Here is a 23,860-nt window from a genome sequence, read left to right on the forward strand (position 1 = left end):
CTCTGGGACTCCTCTATCACACCCAATTCCAGCATCCTTTGAACCTCCCCACGTATTGCCTCCCGTCGGGCCTCTGGTATTCTATAAGGTTTTAGTTTTACCCTTTCTCCTGGCGGGGTGATAATGTCATGCTCTACGCCAGATGTTTGTCCCGGAAGCTCAGAGAAAATCTCTTTGTTACGAAGTACAAACTCTTTAACCTCCTGTTGTTGGGGTTTCGATAAGGTGTCTGCTATTCCAACCTCAGGAACTAAGCAATCAGGCTGTACTTGTGACAAAGTCTCTGTGACTAGGGATTCCCTATCCCTCCAGGCTTTCAGCAGATTGACGTGATAGATCTGCTCCGGCTTTCGCCTTCCTGGCTGTCTAACCCTGTAGTTCACCTCACTAATTTTTTCAATTACTTCATATGGACCTTGCCATTTGGCCAGAAATTTGCTTTCAACCGTAGGGACTAGCACCAAGACCCTATCCCCCGGGGAAAAAGTACGGGTCTTGGCCCCACGGTTGTACACTCTCTGCTGTGCTAACTGCGCTTGGGTTAAATGTTCCTTTACAATTGGCATTACCTGTGCAATTCTATCTTGCATCAGGGCGACATGCTCAATCACACTCCTGTGAGGAGAACTCTCATTTTCCCAAGTTTCCTTGGCGATATCCAGCAGCCCTCTTGGGTGTCTCCCATAGAGCAACTCGAAGGGTGAGAAACCCGTAGAGGATTGGGGTACCTCCCTAATGGCAAACATCAGATAGGGTATTAGACAGTCCCAATTCTTTCCATCTCTATCCACCACCTTCTTTAACATTTGTTTTAGGGTTTTGTTGAATCTTTCAACCAACCCATCTGTTTGGGGGTGATACACAGATGTACGCAATTGTGTCACTTTGTACAACTTGCATAGTTCCTTCATAACCCTGGACATAAAGGGTGTACCTTGGTCCGTAAGCAGTTCCTTACAAATACCCACGCGGCTAAAAACAAGGGATAGCTCTTTGGCTATGGTTTTGGCCCGAGGTATTTCGAAGAGGAATTGCTTCCGGATAACGGGTGGCATAGTCCAATATAACCAAAATGTACTGATGCCCCCTAGCGGACTTCATTATCGGACCTACCAAATCCATTGCGATCCTTTCAAAGGGGACCTCAATGATAGGAAGAGGTACCAGCGGGTTGCGGAAATGTGGCATAGGTGCCGACTTCTGACACACAGGGCAGGAGGAACAATAATTTTCTATTTCCTTCATGACCCCAGGCCAATAGAATCTCTGCAGTACCCTCTCTCTGGTTTTCTCGGCCCCCAGATGACCTCCCAGAATGTGCCCATGGGCCAATTCTAACACCAACTTCCTGTAAGGTTTGGGCACCACAAGTTGCTCAATGGTTTCTTCTGCCCTTTGAGCCACTCGATACAGCAGGTCCCTTTCCACAGTGAAGTACGGGTAAGTGCAAGTCTTATCTGGGTTCACTAACTCGCCATCTATTTTCACCACATTTTCCCGTGCCTTTATTAGGGTGGGGTCTTTTAACTGTTCTGTGGCAAAAAATTTCCTGTGAACCTCAAGATCCGAAAACTCCACAGGCGGCATGTTTTCATCTGAGGATGTTGGCTCCTCCCCAGTTTCTCGAGTTTCCCCTGCCAATACCGACAAGGGAAATTCAGGAGAGTCCTCACCACTCCCAGAGGAATTCTGGTCATCTTCCTGGTTTATAGGGGCACCAATGGGGGCCTCAGGACAATCCCAGAGTTCCCAGAATTTTGGAAAATCCCTTCCCACAATAGCATCATGTGGTAACTGAGACACTAACCCCACCTGATGAGAGAGGTTACCTTTGGGGGTCTCAAAAAACACTGAAGTTACAGGATACTCTCGGGTGTCCCCATGTACACAAATAACAGCCACCCTGTTCTTCCCAGAGACCTCTGTAGTAACTAATTCAGCTTTTATCAATGTTACCAGACTACCTGAATCTAGCAACACATCAACATGTCTACCATTAATACACATTTTACATAAATGTTTCTCAGGTCCCCGAATGGCAGTGCATGCAACTGTCGCAAACAGCGACTGACGTCTCTCCCTTATAAAGTCACATTGCATAGGCTCATCCACAACTGGGCAATTGGCTGCAATATGTCCCTCTTGCCGGCAGCGGTAGCAAATAATCTTTTTCGCTGCCTCTTGCAGCATGGGCTTCCTGGGCTGCTCCCGCCAGACCTTAGGTAGAACTCCCACCCTCTCACTCTCTCCACCCTCACCCCTTGGAGTCATCTTACCCGCCACTGGGGATGATCTGGTCTTAGGATGGAAAGTCCGTGAGTCCCTGGAAGAGGTGGTCAAGTTCTCTGTAGCCAAGTACCTCTCAACCAGATCCACAAGTTTATCTGCATTTTCTGGGTCTCCATGGCTTACCCATTTTTGGATGGCAGTAGGAAGAGCTCTCAGGAAACGATCCATAACCACACGTTCCACAACGTTTGGTGCGGTCAAAATCTCTGGCTGCAGCCACTTCCTGCTCAGGTGAATGAGATCATACATTTGAGACCTGGGAGGTTTTCCAACCTGAAAAGTCCAGTTATGCACACGCTGAGCCCGGACTGCCAGGGTGACACCCAGCCGTGCCAATATTTCTGCTTTTAGCACCACATAGTCTTTTGCTTGGTCAGGCTCTAGGTCATAATGAGCTTTCTGCGATTCCCCAGTTAACAGAGGGGCCACCAGTCCAGCCCATTGCTCTTTAGGCCACTTTTCCCTTTCAGCAGTCCTTTCAAATGTGGTCAAAAACACCTCCGGATCATCCTCTCCAGTCATTTTTGTCAGTAAACGGCTCACACCAAAGGATGCGGTATTATTGTACCCACTTGCTTCATTGGTCTGCGGACGTTGCTGTATCAATGTCTCTATTTGCTGTTGAAAATTCTGCTCTTGCTTCTGCAACAGGTCTATGAAGCGGGCTTCAGATCGCTGCTGGGCTTGTTGCTGAGCTTCCAAACTCTGCTGCAAAGTTGCATTTGTCTGCTGCTGGGCTTGTTGCTGAGCTTCCAAACTCTGCTGCAAAGTTGCATTTGTCTGCTGCTGATTTGCATTTGCCTGCTGCTGATTTGCATTGGCTAGAGCCAGCTGTCTCAGTATCTCCTCCATGCTGGCCTTAAAAAAAAAACTGCCAAAATTCTCCACCAACTGTGAGGGGTTAGCTCGGTAGCGGGTGTGTGTGACCCCCTGGATGGGTTCACAACACAAAGTCAGGCACAGCAGACAGCGGTGTAGGTTCAAAAAACAAAAGATCCGGTTTATTTCTGCTACATGCAGTGATACATAAACAGCCAAACAAAATAAAACAAGAAAATAAATCCTGGTCAGCTTGACCCCTTGCCTTGTGCTGCCCCAGTCCCTGTCTCTATTGTAGGGGTTTGCCACACAGGCGTTAACTCACCGCACAGAACAGATCTCAGACTCCCCAGTCTATACACACAAAACTGGTTCCAGGATGGAGCATCTCCCTATGCATGCTGGGGTTTTTTGTAGAGGCCTTAATGAGCCCACTTACTACAGCTGGGCTCATTAACTCTTCCCCTCTAATTGTAAAAGTCTGCATAAAGCCTGAATCTAGGACACACATATTTCCCATCCTGAATACAACCAGGTGATTTTACCTGCGTGCTGCCACATGGGTTAAACCATCGGTCCTTTTTTCTATTAAAATTTTCTTTTTTTATATCAATGGTAATTCACTATTGGAGTCCGTTTTCTTTTCCCGCCTTTCTACCCACACTCGTGGCCGGCTGGTCCGAGTGTGTGTGTGTGCGTTCTTTTCTTTAAGCTGATTTACCAGCTGACAAGCTGTCTCTCGTTCGGCTGAGCAACTTGGATCCCTTCCTGGTGAATCACGGTGGATTGCAGGGGCGATTAGTGAGTCCGTCTGTCTATCTTTCAGCGCCCCGCCCACCGCTGTTCGTACCCTCTCGTTCATTTCCGGACTCTGTCAGCAGAGTTTGTGCCTTCAGAAGCTCCAGGTGTCCCCGCAGAGGACTGTGCCTGCCTGCCCAGTTGACTCCACTCATACGGGAGTCCAACCGATGCGGTGAGGACCCTCAGATACTATTATTGAAAGGATTTGTTTCCTGCTGATTACCACTGCCGGGGTTTACCTGCATATCTCTCCCATCTGCAGTGTTTCTATCAAGGACATTATAATCCCTACTTCTTTGGGCTCATTGCACGTTAATCAGAAAGGACAATTTAACTGATGGGTTTAATTTGACTTTCTTTATTGTTGTTAATTTTTTTCACTGTGACTCACTTTCACATTTAGTAGCGAAACTTTATTTTTATATTATTTCATGCTAACCATAAGGATATTTGATGGTGTTTAGTTGCAGCTTTTTTAATATTTTCACATATTTGGATCTAGTGCGGTATTTTTCTTTGATGGTCATGGGAGTATCATGGTCTGGGGCTGCATGAGTGAGGAGCTACAGCTCATTGAGGGAACCATAAATATCAACATGTACTGTGACATATTGAAACAGTGCATGATCCCCTCCTTTTGGCGACTGGGCTGTAGGGCAGTATTCCAACATAACAACCCCAAACCACCTCCAAGATGACCACTGCTTTGCTAAAGAAGCCAAGTGTAAAAGTGATGGACTGGCCAAGCATGTCTCCAGACCTAAACCCTACTGAGTATCTGTGAGGCATCCTCAAATGGAAGGTGGAGGAGCGCAAGGTCTCTAACATCCACCAGCTCCGTGATGTCATCATGGAGGAGTGGAAGAGGACTCCAGTGGCAACCTGTGAAGCTCTGGTGAACTCCATGCCCAAGAAGGTTAAGGCAGTGCTGGAAAATAATGGTGGCCACACAAAATATTGCCACTTTGGGCTCAATTTGGACATTTTCACTTAGGGGTGCACCCACTTTTGTTGCCAGTGGTTTAGACAATAATGGCTGTGTTTTGAGTTATTTTGAGGGGACAGCAAATTTACACTGTTATACAAGCTGTACACTCACTACTTTACATTGAAGCAAAGTCTCAATTCTTCAGTGTTTTGGATGTATAATGATAAGCGGCGCTGGTGATAAATATGTGTACCAATAAAGTGCTAGTGCTCAATATTTCATGAGCATACATAAGCAATGTGAACAATTAATTACAAATGCACAAAATACATAATTTCATAATCATAAGTGAACAATGAAAACAAAAAACAAAGTACAATGTGCATCAATAAACAGCCAGCAGATATATAAAAAAAAAGTCCATAAAATGTGTGAAGTTTTCTGATCTGTTCCACCATCACCACTGCAAAAAAACTATTTTGAATACAGCGACACCCAGTGAATGAAGGTAAGTAGCCTACTTACCAGACCACCATGACCTCTTTAATTAAAAATATAGGTCAGGTGGGCCTTTGTATGGTAATAATGTATGTATGTATGGTAATAATCTGTGATCTGTACTGGTACCAAATGGATAAGCCAGGAGAGGCTCCACCACAATGATGTTCAGAGAAAAATGGAAAAGGGCAATACCATAGCGTAATTCCATTTATTTAAAAGAAAACTATAAAAACAACAGGCCAAATGGCCGCTTACTTTAAAAGTGCCTTTCCTCTGCACTGAAGGTACAGGCTTAGCACTGTCAGGTGAGTTATGAAGCAGCCGCTTCGCTTGCTCGTGATTGTTGTGGATCGGCGGACGTTCCACCGATTGGAAAGCTAAACCCGGAAGTGGGCGGAAATGATAATCTGATCGGGATATGCCTCGACGTATGTTTCGTCGTGATGAGGTCGCCAGGAAGCATCTCGGTCACTGAATGGGTTGAGTTTTTATTCCCACAGAATCAATGGGATTGGTCGAATAAGTGTTAAAGAACTGATGCCATCTAGTGGGTGATAAGAATTACTCCCGCCTCGAGCAAAAGTGAGCACTGCTGTTCACACTTCACCTGACTCCAACATTGGTAAAAAATAGATGACAACAATTTCATTAGCAATAGGTATAAAATATATATGTTTGCTATAAACTATTAGATGGAATTGTAAACTAAATAAATACTAAACTACCTCTACTGACGAAATATCATTGTTTGTGATAACTAAATACTATTACTGGTGACATCTAGTGAATAACAAAGAAAACCACTTCTGCTTCAAGCAAAACCAATAGGCGTCACTGTTTGCAATTAACCTGGCTTGCATTGATAATAGACATACTGTAAATGGGTGATAACACTTGTCTAAAAATTGAATAAAAATTAACTACCTCTGTTTATACATCATTAGCTTTAGGAACTAAATGTTGTATTGCAGCTAACTAATATGCCCATTAGCTAAGATTGGGCATATATAGTGTTAGGCCGCGTACACACGGGCGGATTGTCTGCCCAACTTAGTCCGCTGAACCGTGTTTCAGCGGACAATCCGCTCGTGTGTGGGCTTCAGCGGACTTTTTCAGCGGACAGTCTGACGGACTAAGTCTTTCTGAATTTCCGTAATTTTGTCCGTCCAAACTTGGTTTCAGCGGACAGTCCGCTCGTGTGTAGGCAAGTTGGATGGACTAAGTATGGCGCATGCTCAGAAAGGATTTACACGCCGAAGGTTGCATTGCAGTGTATTGGACGTCGTATTTCTAGTCCCGTCGTACGTGCTGTACACGTCATCGCGCAAGCTTTCAGCGGACTGTCTGTTCATCGTGTGTGGTCAAGTCCGTTCATTCAAAAGTTGAACGGACTGTCTGTCGGATTGTCTGACGAACTTAGTTGGGCAGACAATCCGCCCGTGTGTAGGCAGCCTTAGTTGCATAAAACCATATATAGTGCCCAGACCCAATCAATGCTTGAATAGGTGTTATACCAAAAATGACAGTGTGATACCATTCAAGTCTATATAGTTAAATCTAATGGGCCAAAAAAATAGATCAAACGAATCGTTCGTTAAAAAACTATTTAGGTCTACATCTATGTGGAGTCCTGGGCGTTGTAAAGTATAACCATTTTCTTTAATTTTGTGATACTGAATTTTTCAAATTTGTTCCTCTCCAATATTTTTTTTACTTTGTCAATCCCATATAATGTTAATAATGTGGGGTCTTGGTTGTGAAATAATCTAAAGTGTTCAGATACACTGTGTTTTGGAAAGCCATTGGTAATATTTGCTATGTGTTCATTAATTCTAATACGTAATTTACTTGTAGTTCTGCCTACATACTATTTTGGGCATGGGCATTCCAATACATAGGTAAAATTTTCTGAGTCACAAGTGATTAAAGATTTAATTTTAACATTTGTGTTTAGTTACTACTGATTGAAAACTATAATTTTTTATTTTTGTTCTCTAAACCCTTGTACACACGGTCGGAGATTCCGACGGAATGTATACGATCGGACCGTTTTGTCCGATATTCCGACTGTGTGTGGTCTACATCGGACTGTTTCCGTCGGAGTATCTGACGGACCACGTTTTCCAACTTGTTGGTAAAATTTTCCGACAAAATGCTCCAATCGGACATACTCCGATCATGTGTAGAGAATTCCTATCAGATAAAGTGCCATGCATGCTCAGATCAAATTCCTACACCAAAGCTATTGGCTACTAGCGTGAACGTAGTCCCATCGTAACGAAATAACGCCATCACGTCGGATTTTCCGACAACTTTGTCCGACCGTGTGTATGCAACAGTTTTTCTGACAAAATCCAACGGACAATATCCGATGGATTTGGTTGTCGGAATCTCTGACCGCGTGTACAAGGGCTTAGAGGTTTTACACGCTTTGCACCTGGTGCAGTAGTGAAAACCTTCCCTTATCCGGGAAGGTGGACAAGGTTTTAGGAGGATCCGGAACATTGGGCGCAATTCTATTACGTAGACCTGATGCCCTTTTATAGATGAACTGTGGCTTCACGGGTAACACGTTATTCAGGTCTTTGTCTTTAAGGAGAAAGGGCCAGTATTTTTTTTTAAACTTTTTTTACCTCTTTGTACTGGAGATTAAATCCTGTCAAAAAGACTGTGTCTGCTCTAAAAGATACTTTGGATTTTTTTTGTCAGGAGGTCATCTCTATTCATAAGTAGAACTTGTGTTTGGCATTGCTGCAGTGCCTGGGGTAAGTAACCTTTTTCAACAAATCTATCGGTGAGGATGGAGGATTGTGCTTCATAATCCCTTGTGGTGTCACAATTCCTCCTTAACCTCATGTATTGACTCTTGGGAATTGCTGAAAGCCATTTGGGATCATGACAACTTTGTATAGGTACATAACCGTTTCTATCGGTATCTTTGAAAAACGTATGTGTGGCAATTTTGTTATATGTATTAGTACTAGATCTAAATAACCGATTGACGTCTTGTCCCATACGGCTATAAATTTTAGCCCATATTTGTTGATGTTCATCATTTCTATGGACTTGACTAGGCTAGTTTTAGAGCCCTCCCATAATAACACAATGTCATCTATATACCGCTTATATAGTTTGTGGCCACCCCACTGGTGTTTATAGATGTGCTCTTGTTCCCATTTGTTAATTACTAGGTTGGCCACGGTAGGGGCATAGCGAGCCCCCATTGCAACCCTTTTTATTTGATTATAGTGTATTCCCTAGTACCAAAAATGGTTATTTGTCATGGTCAATTGTAGTCCTTCTACCAGGTATTTTATTTGAGTTGATTTTAGCTAGGCTTGTTTTTTCAAGGCCCATTTTACTGCTGCAAGCCCATCTTTTTGTTTAATATTAGTATTCAACGATTCTACATCCACTGTTACTAAAAATGTATTTGGATTGGTAGTTACTTTAGAGAGAATGTTTATGAGTTCTCTACAATCTTTAAGATAGGATTCGCTCCCCATCACCAAAGGCTGGGGAAATATATCTAAATATTTTCCAACCCTCGAGGAGGGAGCCAAGCCCACTCAAAATGGGCCACCCTAGGAGATTATCTTTGGATTTGTGGACTTTGGGAACAATGTAACAAACAAGGAGTATGGGGGGTGGGGGACAAAATATTTGCCTTCTTTTTTGTCTAAAATTTTCATTTTGATTCCCTTTTTTTTACCCACTCAATGAGTTAAATTTAAAATTTTGGTGTGGGACCACCTTTTAATTTTGAATAGGTTGTCGCATCCCCAAGTAATCTAAGAACTTCTTTGTTTTACTTGTCCTTAGTCAATATCACTAACCCCCCCCCCCCCCCCAGTCAGCTGGTCTTATTACCACATTTTTATTTTTTTCTAATTTGTTGATACCTTCCCAAATTTTAGTGTTATTTTTACGTAGCGGATGACATTTGGGATCAAATGTCACACGCATGTAAATTTAGTTTTTGACCTCAGAACAATAAAGGTTCTGAGCGTTAATTGTGTAGGTAGGCGTTAACACCAGTCTGGCCTGGCTATGTTTGGAAGTTCTGCCTGGTCATGTGAACGGTGAGGTGCACATGATAGGCTAGAACCAAGTCTGGTTGGATGTTTGGCTCTGAGAAGGCCGATACCCAATCAGTGGGAATGCCGGGGCCCGCTGAGGAGTCTGGGAAGGGGTACTTAAAGGGGTGTGGGTCACGTGTTCGGGGTTCCGGAGTTGTTCGAGAGACCCGTGTGGTCTTGTCTGGTTCCAGGACTGGGGTAGCCCCATGAGGGGTCCCGGTCACCGGGAGTTCAACACCGTGCAACATGTTCCTGTCAGTGGCCCCTGATAGACCTGCCTGGTCTAGGGTAGGGATCCGTCTGTTCCCGAGTCTCGGAACCTGCTGGTCCGAGGCGCAGTAACTGAGGGAGGATTGAAAGTGTCTGGGTGTGCTCTCGGCTTGGAGGGACACCGCAACTTGTGGAAGTGACCGGGGGAGGACTCTTCAGAGGAGGGCTAGCATCCTGAGAAGTGCCTGGTTACTGAGTTGAGAAGGACATTGACGAATTCACACTTTTCCAGTACCATTGAGGAGACGGGAAACGTTCCAGGTACGGAGGAAAAAGGTTCCTATTCACCCTTAGTTGATTGTTCAAGTTTGAGTCAACGTGCTGACTCCCATGATCTCTGGCTAGAGATCTGTTCAGCCTTGAAGTGCCCAGCTGAGAGTGTCTACTCTCTGGGTGGAAATAGAGACTTTGTTCTTCACCCGCACCCTCTGTTCCCTAAGAGACTGTGTTAATTGAAAGTTCTACTGCAAAATAAAACCTTTTAAAAAGCACTTCATCTGTTTCAGTGTACAAGTCTTTGGGTATCAACCCTGGGAACCCCTAGAAGTGGAAGAGCAGGCCAAGAGAAGGTAACTGGTAAGCCCATTAAGTCAAGGCCGCCCTGCAACGGGTTATGGCCACTTCATTTATATCTTTTTATTTTTAGTTTTTTCACTTCATCCTGAACCATGTTTTTAAACACTTCTATGAAATGATGAGTACCTTTTTTGGATTACAGAGTTGTTTTTAAGCCCACTATGTATGTAATCATCTGCCTCAATAGTTGATGGACGTCTGGAGGGCTGTCCACAAAAATGTTTTTTAATGTTTAGTTTTCTAGCAAATTTTTCAATATCTATATAAGTTTCAAATTTGTCCAGATATTTTTCCAGTGCAAATTTGGGTCCTTGAGCTAAAACTTCCAACTCCTCTTCGGAAAACTCAACTCTTGCTAGATTAGATTAAACAATCCTAAATTTAGTTGTCTCTCTTTCTTTTTCTACTTCCTCCCCTCATTCCTTTCCTTCTGAATGGTCCCTCTGATAATACTGTGGTGGTGGGGTGGGATCCTGTAGGGCTCTTTCCAACATCTCCATTCCCCCCCCCCCTTGTTGGTATTTATTTTGATAGGGTGCTGGTCTGCCCCTAAAATTGCCCCTAAAACCTCCTCTCGGGTCTTGGTGGATAGTAATTTCTACCATAATAGTAATTATTATTATAATATAGGATTTATATAGCGCCAACAGTTTACGTAGCGCTTAACAATATAAAAGGAGACAATATAGTTACAATACAATAAAATACAAGAGGATTAAGAGGGCCCTGCTCAGAAGAGCTTACAATCAAATAGGGTAGGGCAGGTGGTACAAAAGGTTGTAACTGTGGGGAATGAGCTTATGGAAGTGGTAGGAGATTAGTAGGAGATTAGTTGGAGACGGGATAGGCTTTCCCGAAGAGATGAGTTTTCAGGGATCGCCTGAACATAGCAATAGTAGGGGACCAGTGGAGGTAGCAAGTTCCAGAGGATGAGAGAGGCTCTGGAGAAATCCTGGAGACGAGCATAGGTGGAGGAGACGAGAGAGCTTGAGAGTAGAAGGTCTTGAGAAGAGCGGAGAGTGCTATGTGGGTGATATTTGGAGACAAGATTGGTGATGTAGCTTGGGGCAGAGTTGTGAATGGCTTTATATGTTGTGGTTAGCATTTTGAATTTAATTCGCTGGGTGATTGGGAGGCAGTGTGGGGATTGGAGGAGAGGGTTGGCAGACACTGAGTGGATAAGTCTGGCAGCAGCATTTGTGATTAGGGATGAGCCAAACACCCCCCCCCCCCCGGTTCGGTTCGCACCAGATCTTTTGAACGGACCAAAAATTTGTGCGAACTTTAGAACCCCATTGAAGTCTATGGGACTCCAACGTTCGAAATAAAAAGTGCTAATTTTAATGGCTAATGTGCAAGATATTGTCCTAAAAATGGTTTGGGGACCCGACTCCTGCTCCAGGGGACATGGGTCAATACCTACATTTTTTTTTAAAACTGACATTTTTTCAGGAGCACTGATTTTAATGAAGATTAAAGTGAAAAAAAAAGTGAAATATTCCTTTAAATGTGGTGCCTGGGGGGTGTCTATAGGGGGTTGCCTGTGAAGTGCCACGTGTTTCCCGTGTTTAGAACAGTCCCTGCACAAAATGACATTTAACGGAAAAAAGTCATTTAAAACTGCTTGCGATTTTAATGTAATATCTGGTTCCGGCAATACGAATGAAAATCATTGAGAAAAATGGCATGGATAGCCCCCCCTGCCCATCACCAGCCCCTTTGGGTCTTATATGGATATTAAGGGGAACCCCGTACCCAAATTAAAAAAGGAAAGGCATGGGGCCCCCAGGCCCTATATACTCAGAACAGCAGTATACAGGCGGTGCAAACAAGACAGGGACTGTGTAGGTTTGTTGTTAAGTAGAATCTGTTTGTAATTTTGAACTGGTACATTTTTTAAATGTAGCTCCAGTCAAAAAATCTATTTTTAAGCTTTTTGGAAAACATAGGGAAGGGTTATCACCCCTGTATAATTTTTTTGGTCGTCCATCTTTTTTCATCTCACTTCCTGTTGTCTCCTTCCATTTGCAAGTAGGAGACGTTTGTAAATTGGATTTTTGAAAGTAGGGGCCTGCCCTATATGCTCTGCAGAAATGGGGGCCTAAGGTGTTGGGGTTGCCACAACACTGTAAGCCCTCAAAGTGACTCTTGGTGGGCGCTGGAGCGCCCTGCTGTGAAAGGAATGAGCCCTGCTGCAAAGCCTTGCATAAAAAATTGTAATTACATGCCCCTGTTAAACAGGGGCTGAAAAATTGGGCTGGTGGCATCATCCAGAACCAAAAATGTTCTTACAAGATATCAGCAGGATCATTGAGGAAGAGGATAGTCAGTCAACATAACAGGATTGTCACTCAGCATCAGCATAGGCAGTCTTGAAGGGATGTGACATTTAAAAAAAAATTATTTGGTTATTCGGTGGACAGCCACACCCTGTGATCGGTTACAAAGCCACCAGCAGCACTGAAGGTGGGTTCCGAAAGAACTCTGGATGCAGGACAGGCCAGTAGCTCAATTGCCAATGAGCATGGCAGGTCAACATATGTCTGGTCAAGCATGAGGTGCCCAAGCGGCTGATGTTTTGGCCACACGAGATATGCTTGAGACATATGTTGCAAATAGCGGTGTGATCTGATGCACTCATCTCAAAAAAGGCCCACGCCAAAGAACTTTTGGAATAACGTGCAGAGGCAGCGCCCTGCACAGGCGGAGCTCTGCGGTGTGATTCAGTCAGTGTTCTGCCCCTAAGCTGGCCTCCGGAGGGCATCCTGCCTCGTTGGAGATGTGCCTCCTCCTCCTCCTCCTCTTCCTCTCTCCTACCAGGCACCCACGTGCAGTCAGTGACCTCATTATCCCCTCCCTCTTCATCACTGGAGCAAACCTGGCAGTATGCTGCAGCTGGTGGAACATGATTGCCAGATTGCTGTCCTTCTTGAGCATCCCCTCTGTGCGCTCACGCTACTGCCTTCCTCTAGCTGGGTATCATCATCAGAGCCTTCAAAACACTGGGCATCCTCCTGGAACATGTACCCAACACTGTGCTCAAACAGTTCGGGGAACTCCTCAGGAGAACATGGTGGGTCTAGGGAAGGAGTGACTGTTGACATTCAGACAAGGGAATAGGATGGTCATCCACTCTACCAAGTCTTCGGCATGATGTGGCTCAACACGTCCAGCTGCCAAAAATAAGGACAAGCGTGTCCCATGGGCACTTGCTAATGACGATGCACCGCGTCCACGACCAGCACTGTTGTCTCTAGACACATTGGCTCGTGACTGTCTGCCTCTGATTGTTGGTCTTCCAGACATAGTAATGGCCTGCAGGGAGATGGAAAAACCAGCAATTGGGTAGTGTATATTGTGCTGGAGGCACACAACACCCACTAACTCCTGCAGATGCCTGTATGTGAGAACACCAGCAATAAAGGGTAGATACAGGTGTATACTGTGCTGGAGGCACACAACACCCACTAACTACTTCAGATGCCTGTATGAGAGAACACCAACAATAAAGGTTAAATACAGGTGTATATTGTGCTGTGCTGGAGGCACACAACACCCACTAACTACTGCAGAGGCTTGTATGAGAGAACACCAGCAATAAAGGGTAGATACAGGTGTATACTGTGCTGTGCTGGAGGCACACAACACCCACTAACTACTACAGATGTCTCTATGAGAGAACACCAGCAATAAAGGGTAGATACAGATGTATACTGTGCTGTGCTGAAGGCACACAACACCCACTAACTACTGCAGATGCCTGTATGAGAGAACACCAGCAATAAAGGGTAGATACAGGTGTATACTGCGCTGGAGGCACACAGCACTGATTAACTACTGCAGATGCCTGTATGAGAGAACACCAGCAATAAAGGGTAGATACAGGTGTATACTGCGCTGGAGGCACACAACACCCACTAACTTCTGCAGATGCCTGAGAAAAGAACACACTGTCCCTGCCTATGCTGTTCTTTCCCTGCATGCCGAAACACACTATACAAGGCCTTATATAGTGTGAGGCGTGTACTAACCCCCCCCAAGCTATAATTGGCCACAGGCATCTTACCTGTGGCCAATTATTGCTTTCTTCGCTGCTGGCACTGTGACTGGCCAAGCATGTGGGGTCACAGTGCATTCTTGGCCAATCATGAGCCACCAATGCACTGCAATAGTGCAGTACATTGTGGGCCGTGAGCGCCACACGAATTTGACGCAAAAAGCCCATAACATTCGGTATTCGCCGAACGTGCGAACAGCCGATGTTCGAGTCGAACATCAAGCTCATCCCTAGTCTGGATAAAGGCGTGGAGGAATATCAGGCCTGTAGCTGCAGTTTCTTGATCTCTGGGTGTTGTGTTCTTTTCCTGTTTTCTCTCTGGACACTCCCTTAGATTTTGAAGGATAAACATAATTTTTAAGGCTACGCACACATGATAATCTATGTTTCTTGGTCTGAGTATTAATAAAGTTTGAGTAATGTTGTGTAGAATGTTGAAGATGTCTGTGCTATTTTAGTGATATATATATAGTATGATATAATACAGTGTTATTGCTCTTGGTTGGAAAAAAAAAAACCTTTTGTTCATATATTATAGGTTGAAGTAAGCCTTTAGTATTATGTTTAGTCTTGTATACAATATGTTATGTATACATTAAAAATATATATATGTATTTATTTTTTGTAAAAAAAATAAATAAATATATGATGAGGTGTGTTTCTTGTTTGCAGGATTCTCAAAATAAAAAATTGCTAACTCAATATTGAACCCTACGGACTAAGACTGGGATGCCATTAAAGTTCATGTGCGTGTAAGTGCAGGTGTCCCAATACTTTTGGTAATATATAAATATAAATATATATATATATATATATATATATATATATATATATATATACATTTTTTTTTTGAGGGGGCTACACCAAAAAGTTCCTGTTACTTTTTTTTATGTGTTCACTTCCCATACATACTTTACATTTTTTAAACTGGTAACACAGCATTACTGGCAGCCAAATAATATTTTGACAACAAGTAGTCTATTATGACAGCCTGCAGGTTTGCTTTAACCTTCCTGGTAGTGTGATGGTACGCTAGGTAGAATTGTCAAGTCCCTTTTTTCCTGAAAAGAAAAAAGGACACACAGCCTCATAATAGGCCTGCGACATGGGAAGGGAGGGTGGGATGCGTTCTGATCTTCCTTGTCCGGTACACTGCAGCTTCTGACACACATTTTTCTTTTTTATAGGGCATCAGCTCGTGGCAAGCCGTTAATGATCCCGTGGACCAATCAAAGGTAAGTAACATTAAAAACGTTTAACTGTATAATGATAAATTATTTAATTAAATCCATCTATCAGCGCCCCATACATAGTGGGCGGGGACAATGCTTGCCCCTCACACTATTATTATGGTACGCTAGGTAGAATTGTATATACCACAAGAGAGATGTACACCAACAATATTGCGCAAAAGGAAAATTATAAATTGAAATAGATAAATACAAAGAAATGTATATGATGAGCAGCCAACACGCTAAAACTAGGGATTTTTTCTTTAGCTGGAAAATCGATAAAAAATGTAGTGCAAGCGCTCAGCCTATACACACTTCTTATAGTGCTACAAAATAATATGTGCTCAAATATATGTATAGTATTACCCAAAGGAAAAAAATATAGATACACTGTAATAAAAACACAGAATATGAAATTGTATAAATATATACAGTGACCTATATATATACCAAGAGAAGAGGGTAATAGGATGTTGTATCTCTAAAAGAGAAAACAGTGACTATGAATATCTGTAAACAATAAACACAGTGATAAAATCCATAGATAACTGTGAAAACAGTGAATGTGAATGTCTATAAACAATAATCTCAATAATGAAGTCCATAAATGAATATATAGTCCAAAAACAATCGTGCAGAGTGCCAGTAGTGACCAGGATCCTGTGATATTGTGACCGAAAAGAACAATGTTCCACCAAGTGACAATCCCACCACCTTATAGGGTGTAGGCTTACCAGATCTATGTGACCCTAGTAGGCATACGCCTCAGGGGTCAATCAAAGCTTGCGATCCCAACCAAAGAATGGTCTCAAGGATTAGGTGTGTCAGTCATGGCATATACGATCCCAACAGATGGCTAGATGTGGTCAATATTCCTCATGTGCATATATAGATCCAACAATGATTCAGGCATGAAAGATGAGAAGACAGAACCGACATGGCATAATAACGTCTTTAAAAAAACTTTAATAAAAAATATTTTGGTAAAACTCACATTTCCAAAAAGTACAATCAAGCGTGTCAGGATAAAAATGGCAGTAGCGGAGTCCTCCCGACGCGTTTCGACCCACCGGTCATCATCTGGGGTGGACTCACACTACTGTCCTACTGCCTTATATAGGTACTCACACAGTGAAGTGGTGGCAATCCTCCATGTGTTGTGATTATGCCCACTTCCGGTATATTAAAGATGGCGGACGAGCGTGCGTTCCACGCCTCGATTGCAATGCGTTCCACCCATATCAACATCATTTAGGCCCAGAAAACCTAATTGGAAGTGAGGGTAATTCCACTTCCGGTATGCGGAAAAAATGGCGGCCCGGCGTGCGTTCCACGCCTCGCATTGGGTGCGTTTCACCTATCCATATTGATATGTAAAAAGAGGATATAGGCACGAACCTATTTTTTATGGTCCATATATGAAACGAGCCAACATGTAATAAATTTGAATGCTGTGGGCTCACAAGTTATCAGAAAAAATGTCCAGAACCCTTTTTAGAATGGTGATCAGAAACCGGAAGTGAGCATCCACAAGACCCGGAACCGGAAGTGATTGTCCATCACTTCCGGAGCGGAATGAGGATGTAAACAAGACATCAATGCAAAGAAATCACTATCTATTCTCTTATACAGATAAAAAGGTAGCGCTAATGACACCTAATGGCCACTAATAAGATTGCAACTAGATATGCAGAAAATAAGCCATCTTTACATTACACTGTGCAGAAAATGCAACTCACACTAATGACACCTAATGGCCACTAATGAGATTGCAACTAAATATACAGGAAATAAGCCATCAATACGTTACAATGTGCAAAAAATGCATCTCATGCTGCAGACTAATAATTTTATGGTCACAATGACCATATACCACAACATTGAATAAATATTATTAATATGGTCATTCCAAAAAATTAAAAAATAAAATAAAAATATAGATGTAAAAAAAAAAAAAAAAATAAAAAAAAAATAGAGATATACAAAAAAAGGTAATGTCCACGGAAAAAGCATACCCAATGTCAGACTACATATCACTAATGCCAGAAGGTCCTACGAATCATCAATGAACGCATTGATGTCCCACTCCACATTCATACCGAGTGGGGAGTGGGACTGAAGTTCGTATATCCAAAAAGTTTCAAGCCTGGAGACCCCACGAGTGAGGGGTCCCCCTCTCCAAGGTGGAATATATTTATCTATCACGATAAATTGAGTGCCACGTAGATCGTTACTGTGGCATTCCCTATAGTGTCTCGGCACCGTGTGCTTAGATAATTTACTTCTGATCAGGGAGATATGTTCGCCGACCCTTGTGGAAAAAGTTCTGGTAGTGCGGCCAACATATTGCTTCCCACAGGGGCAGGTTATTAAATAAACCACATATTTAGTTTTGCAAGTGCAAAAACATTTAATTGAATATCTTTTACCAGTTACAGTGGATGTAAATTCTGAAATTTTTCGTTGTGTCAGTGCATTATGTTGACACACACTACATTTTTTGCACGGAAAATAGCCTACCATGTTATGAAAGAAAGTAGGCTGTGTTGGAGGGTTAATGATGTTGGGGGCAATTTTACTTTGCAAGGTGGGAGCCCCTCTGAAGAGAACATTAGCTCTTTCAGGAAGATTAGGACCCAATACAGGATCTCTTCTCAAAACCTCCCAATGTTTACTCAAAATCTTTTTTACCTGCCTGTGTTGTATGTTGAAGGTGGTTGTAAAGGACCATTTAAACTTCTCTCTATCATTACGGGGGGTTTTCACCTGCAGGAGAGTGTCCCTATTTATATTCAAGACTTCCTGTAGTTGTGTTTCCAAAGTCAGTGCATGATACCCCTTATCTAGGAACCGTTGTTTTAAACAGTTTGCCTGATCCACAAAGGTGCAATCATCAGTACAATTACGCCGCAGTCTAATAAATTGACTGCGTGGAACGGAGGTAAGCCAACTTTTATGATGGCAACTGTCCATGGCAATATAGCTGTTACGGTCAGTGGACTTAAAGTGGGTTTTAAAACTGAAACCTCCTGGGGAAATTCCAATCTCCAAATCCAGAAATTGAATTCTGTCAGTACTGGTCTGGAAAGTTAATGAAATTCCCCTGTCGTTATTATTCAAACCACTGAAAAATTCAAGAAGAGCATCGAGGGTGCCCCCCCATAGGAGGAGGATGTCGTCTATGTATCGGACCCACAAAATCAATGATGGGCTCCGCTGGGCATAGACGACATCCTCCTCCCATTTGGCCATGAAAAGATTGGCCAAACTGGGCGCAAATTTCGCCCCCATGGCCACACCCCTTTGTTGAGAGTAGTACTGGCCACCAAACCAGAAATAACTATGGCTGGTGGCGAATTCCAATAATTCTATAATGTAATTACGTTGACAAGGAACTAGCGTGCGTTCTTGATCAAGAAAGAAACGCACCGCTTCTATTCCTTTGTCCTGTGGAATACAGGTATATAGGGATGAAACATCGGCAGTGGCTATAATGCATTGTCCTTGGAACTGTATGCCTTCCAATTTCTTAATGGTATCCCCAGTGTCTTGTATGTATGAGGGCATCTTTCTCACGAGTGGTTGGAGGTAAAAGTCTATGTATCTACCTATGCGTGCTGTAACCGGTCCTAATCTTCCTGAAAGAGCTAATGTTCTCTTCAGAGGGGCTCCCACCTTGCAAAGTAAAATTGCCCCCAACATCATTAACCCTCCAACACAGCCTACTTTCTTTCATAACATGGTAGGCTATTTTCCGTGCAAAAAATGTAGTGTGTGTCAACATAATGCACTGACACAACGAAAAATTTCAGAATTTACATCCACTGTAACTGGTAAAAGATATTCAATTAAATGTTTTTGCACTTGCAAAACTAAATATGTGGTTTATTTAATAACCTGCCCCTGTGGGAAGCAATATGTTGGCCGCACTACCAGAACTTTTTCCACAAGGGTCGGCGAACATATCTCCCTGATCAGAAGTAAATTATCTAAGCACACGGTGCCGAGACACTATAGGGAATGCCACAGTAACGATCTACGTGGCACTCAATTTATCGTGATAGATAAATATATTCCACCTTGGAGAGGGGGACCCCTCACTCGTGGGGTCTCCAGGCTTGAAACTTTTTGGATATACGAACTTCAGTCCCACTCCCCACTCGGTATGAATGTGGAGTGGGACATCAATGCGTTCATTGATGATTCGTAGGACCTTCTGGCATTAGTGATATGTAGTCTGACATTGGGTATGCTTTTTCCGTGGACATTACCTTTTTTTGTATATCTCTATTTTTTTTTTTTTTTTTTTTTTTTTTACATCTATATTTTTATTTTATTTTTTAATTTTTTGGAATGACCATATTAATAATATTTATTCAATGTTGTGGTATATGGTCATTGTGACCATAAAATTATTAGTCTGCAGCATGAGATGCATTTTTTGCACATTGTAACGTATTGATGGCTTATTTCCTGTATATTTAGTTGCAATCTCATTAGTGGCCATTAGGTGTCATTAGTGTGAGTTGCATTTTCTGCACAGTGTAATGTAAAGATGGCTTATTTTCTGCATATCTAGTTGCAATCTTATTAGTGGCCATTAGGTGTCATTAGCGCTACCTTTTTATCTGTATAAGAGAATAGATAGTGATTTCTTTGCATTGATGTCTTGTTTACATCCTCATTCCGCTCCGGAAGTGATGGACAATCACTTCCGGTTCCGGGTCTTGTGGATGCTCACTTCCGGTTTCTGATCACCATTCTAAAAAGGGTTCTGGACATTTTTTCTGATAACTTGTGAGCCCACAGCATTCAAATTTATTACATGTTGGCTCGTTTCATATATGGACCATAAAAAATAGGTTCGTGCCTATATCCTCTTTTTACATATCAATATGGATAGGTGAAACGCACCCAATGCGAGGCGTGGAACGCACGCCGGGCCGCCATTTTTTCCGCATACCGGAAGTGGAATTACCCTCACTTCCAATTAGGTTTTCTGGGCCTAAATGATGTTGATATGGGTGGAACGCATTGCAATCGAGGCGTGGAACGCACGCTCGTCCGCCATCTTTAATATACCGGAAGTGGGCATAATCACAACACATGGAGGATTGCCACCACTTCACTGTGTGAGTACCTATATAAGGCAGTAGGACAGTAGTGTGAGTCCACCCCAGATGATGACCGGTGGGTCGAAACGCGTCGGGAGGACTCCGCTACTGCCATTTTTATCCTGACACGCTTGATTGTACTTTTTGGAAATGTGAGTTTTACCAAAATATTTTTTATTAAAGTTTTTTTAAAGACGTTATTATGCCATGTCGGTTCTGTCTTCTCATCTTTCATGCCTGAATCATTGTTGGATCTATATATGCACATGAGGAATATTGACCACATCTAGCCATCTGTTGGGATCGTATATGCCATGACTGACACACCTAATCCTTGAGACCATTCTTTGGTTGGGATCGCAAGCTTTGATTGACCCCTGAGGCGTATGCCTACTAGGGTCACATAGATCTGGTAAGCCTACACCCTATAAGGTGGTGGGATTGTCACTTGGTGGAACATTGTTCTTTTCGGTCACAATATCACAGGATCCTGGTCACTACTGGCACTCTGCACGATTGTTTTTGGACTATATATTCATTTATGGACTTCATTATTGAGATTATTGTTTATAGACATTCACATTCACTGTTTTCACAGTTATCTATGGATTTTATCACTGTGTTTATTGTTTACAGATATTCATAGTCACTGTTTTCTCTTTTAGAGATACAACATCCTATTACCCTCTTCTCTTGGTATATATATAGGTCACTGTATATATTTATACAATTTCATATTCTGTGTTTTTATTACAGTGTATCTATATTTTTTTCCTTTGGGTAATACTATACATATATTTGAGCACATATTATTTTGTAGCACTATAAGAAGTGAGAATTGTATATACACCTCTTTAATATATCAAATTATCATTAAAATACAACTACAAACATATCTATGTGGAGTTTAATGGCCGCAGCCTTTATTATAGGTTTGAATAATATTATATATTAGCCATTTAATCTTTGAAATATAAATGTAAAACATATTTAAATTAACAATAACATCACTAAGGCTTAGCCATCAAAGCTCAAGCCAAATAAACAACCAATAAAGTCCCATAAGCCAGGCTTATTATAAATGAGCACGGCACCCCAACCGACCCACGGCCAACTCCACACTAGACTGGATATTCATATTAAATATATCCAAAGCTATATCAGACAGGTGAACATAATCAGAACGGCAAAAGCCAAGCACACTGCCCTCCAATTCCACGTGTCGATATGAGATACCGCCAATAAGAGGCATACATTTAGCCATTGCTCTATTAACCTTCTTCCTGATCTTTTCAAAATACTTCAAAGAAGGGGAAAACCATTGGAAACATGAAACGATTTCCGAAAAAAACAAAACACACTCAGGCAGCAAAGCATGAAAGCACAACAAATCAGCTTTAATACCAGCTACCAAGTCCAAGGCTTGTCGGAAACCGATGTCATTCCCAGCTAAAATGGAAAACTACAACATTGGGACTTGGCCATTCAGAATGTAATAAAGAAAACACACTCCGCAAATCAGTCCATTTCATACCCCTATGCCCATACCAATGAAGAACATATTTAGAAGAAGGCAAATCCAAATTTGCACCATAACACCGGTGGGAATTTTGGGGTTCCCAAAATTGAACAGAGTGGGGAATCGGGTGACATGAGTCGGGCTCGCAAAAGGAGAGAGGAGCAGATTTTTGTAGTTGTGCCAATTAGGGGATGATTTCTAACCTCCCTCAGTAGAAATGTATGACTATTTGTCAAGATTTATCTCACTGAACAATAAAAGAGGATTGCTTAGAGCTGGATAAACTCTTTGTGGCAAGACTGAGCTCAAATGATAGGAAATTGTATACTCTACATTATGACATTAAAAAAAATAAAAAAATAAAAAAAAGGGTTTACATCTACTTTAATATTGCCTCCAGGTTGCCCAGTTTCACTGTCACAGCTATTTTCTTTCACTTGTAAACACAGAAACCCGGCTTCTGAACCCAGCACTCTGTGTATTACGCTCTCCTGAACCCAGCTGCTCCTGCACCTATTCTCTGAGAAGAAAAGCCCTGGCCCAACCGCACAAAAAAAAGAACAGGCTGTGCATGGAAAGCAATGGATCGATGGGGAGAAATCTCTCCTGGCCTGACCAGTCCTGCATTCTGCATGCACTACCTGGGCTGGGTGGCGGTGGGATTAATAATGGGCACCGGCAGGCAGTCTTAATGGAAACCTGGTATTTGGCTTCGATAGTGTTGTGTTAATGTCTGCGTGGCTGTGCCCTTCAAACTCACCTCAAGCTGTGCCCCACATGCCGATTCAGGGCTCTTATGGAAGCCTGGGATGTAAGTAGCTTTGGACTTGTGCTGCTGCACCCTTTCACCTCAGAGCACACACCAACAAGGGGCCCGTGGGCTCAACAAAATCTTCAGCACCAGGCCCATGATGCTCTTAATCCAACGCTGAGATAAAGCCATATGGGAATGCTTTTTTGAAAGCTCTATGCGTTTTGGGGGATTATTTCCCCCCCTTATCAGGTGCTGATATATATATAACAATTCTGTAGAAAAAATAAATTGTATAGAAAATAGATCATATATTAACCCCAATAGTAGGAGAAGTAAAGGGGGAAGGAGCAAAAAAGAGCAGGAGGAGGGAAAAATGACCATCCCCCTACTTGAGAACTCAACATGCCGGAGTTGGATACTGAAGGGCCAAGAATCATCTCGGATACCAGGAGCTGAGGTAGTAAGGGCCCCCAGAACAGAGCATACCCACAGCCCCCCACCGGGACAAGGAAGCTTGTGCTGTCGTGGCTGGTGATGTAGAATAATAGCTCTGAGGTGTCTGTGAAAAGGATATAACTAGAGTCAAATAAATGGTGAATAACCATGTTGTAATGATACAAAGTGAAAGTAGTGACAGCCACGTGGGAGTGCTTACTATGGGGGCACACACAGAAGAAGAGGAGGCAGCACTCGCCGATGCTTCAGAACACAGGCAGAAATTCAGACTGCCAATGTAAACAAGGCAGATTGATGTACTATGAGTATAGAAGGCATGGATCCTGTGTTCCTGTAAAGCAGGAACACTGATCCATGCCTTCCACTAGTACAAGCATCTCCCCCACTACAATGAATCACAGGCTAGGCGCACAGTTAACCCTTTGATTGTCCCTGATGTTAACTCCTTTCCTACCAGTGTCATTA

Source organism: Lithobates pipiens, unplaced genomic scaffold, assembly GCF_037356315.1.
Source record: "Lithobates pipiens isolate NorthernLeopardFrog02 unplaced genomic scaffold, aLitPip1_a1.2 Scaffold_23, whole genome shotgun sequence".
Taxonomy (NCBI): Eukaryota; Metazoa; Chordata; class Amphibia; order Anura; family Ranidae; genus Lithobates; species Lithobates pipiens.